The sequence below is a fragment of the Vigna radiata genome, chromosome 8 (genome assembly GCF_000741045.1).
Source record: "Vigna radiata var. radiata cultivar VC1973A chromosome 8, Vradiata_ver6, whole genome shotgun sequence".
In the NCBI taxonomy this organism is placed as follows: domain Eukaryota; kingdom Viridiplantae; phylum Streptophyta; class Magnoliopsida; order Fabales; family Fabaceae; genus Vigna; species Vigna radiata.
This window is the reverse complement of record NC_028358.1, coordinates 4,062,522-4,064,438: the sequence shown is the minus strand read 5'-3', so window position 1 is coordinate 4,064,438 and position 1,917 is coordinate 4,062,522.

Here is a 1,917-nt window from a genome sequence, read left to right as displayed (position 1 = left end):
TCTTAGTGTAATGGTTATAAATGAGTTATTTATTAGAATTAATAGATTAAAAAGATGAAGGGTAAGAGTAACAATTTTGACTATGGAATAAATAATCTTGGAAGAGGAATAACTACATTATGTACATTTAAAGTTTCCAACAATATTAGTCATTATTTTGGGTGTGTTTATATTATGTATAAAAAGGATGAACCTTTTTTTTTTTCATTTTGGGTGTGTTTACACTTTGTATTTGCTAGAAATTTTCTACCTTTTTCTTTTTCTTTCCTTTGATCATAAATCAATATTACAATGACACCTCACAAATTTATTAAAATAAGTAATCTCACATCTCAAATACTACATAAATATCAAAATATGTTCTTTGTCACATTTTCGACACAAATAATAAAATATTTTACTTGTTATTGTAAAAGATTCAACATAATTCCTTTAAACTAATTCATCATGTGTTGACTCAAATTTCACAATATCAAGAAGTTGTTTTAATGAGATATCATATCAACTTTGTGTGATATTTAGCTTCAAATTTTTTAATCCACTTTATGTGAAGGTTAATCAACATTACCCCTTTCAATTATATATAATATCTAGTCAATAATTATACCTTATGGTGTTATTCTAATTTGGAATATTATTTTCAACTCCGTAATTGTTTAATTCAAAATACTGTTTTCAAGTTTTGAATTGCAAAATCCAAAAGAAAAAAATTAATTCAAATGTTTACTTACAAATTCCTCAATTTGAAAAAGTTATGAATTGTTTAATCTAAAAAAAAACTTTCACATTATACAACAGGGAAAGAAACAAAACGAACTTCAGATGTTAAAAACAAAGAAGAAAGAAAATGGAACTATGTGAGGTTCATAAACATATAATTCACAAAGGGTAAAATAGGTAGTATGAAAAATATTATGGTGTAAGAAGAAGTTACAAGGTGCAAAATGAATTTTCCTTCGACCCAGGTCACGTGCTTTCTTGTTGAATTTGTTCAACTTAAATAGGGGCTTCTTTCCTACACCCCCATTGACCAAAAGAACCTTTTGATTTTGAAAGAGGGATGTAAGTTTTTGTTCTGGTGTAATGGAGGCATACTGGAGTGTTAAGAATCTAGTTAAGGATACAATCGGATTATATGTTTCAGTTAATTTAGAAAAAGATTAGATTAAAGGATGTATTTTATATAATTAAATTTTGAAATCCAATAAACATACAATTTGGCATATAATTAAATTTTAAAAGATAAATACATTATTTTAAATAACCGAATTTCAAAATCAGAAACACATACAAGTATAACTGAATTTTAAAATTCAGTTGATCAAACTTGAGATAAACGAATGAGTCTCTCTTCCAGTAAGACAGCGGTGATAAGTCACACTAGAAATGTACCAACCAAAACGCGAGCTCGGAAGATGAACAAATGGCAGCACAGTCATAGCCCCACTTGCGGGATTCTGGTGAGATATGAGGAGGCAATTTTTTTTATTTTGATTATTTATTTATGAACACGCATAATATTTCCATTTTTATTTTAAATTATTCTTTTCACTAAACTTATTTTAAATTAAAAGAATTTTTATAAGAACATGGGTGATACTTTCTCGTTTATTTTAAATTGTTCTGTTCACTATTGTTATTTAAAATTAAAATTAGCTTCTGGGAGTGTACGGTAGTATGCTTTCAAACGGCTGGTAGAACCGAACGGCCCTAGTGAGCCAGCAGCCCATCATAGCGCCACATTCTTACTGGGCTAAAGGCCCAATGCCGGCGTAAATGGTGTCCACAAATCCAGATATATTTACTAGATATATCCTAACAAAAACAAAGATATGTCAAGTAAGACCGTTTATATTTATTGTTATTCTGTTTATATTTTGTTTATCTTATATCAACCCAAAGCCTATAAATAAAGGC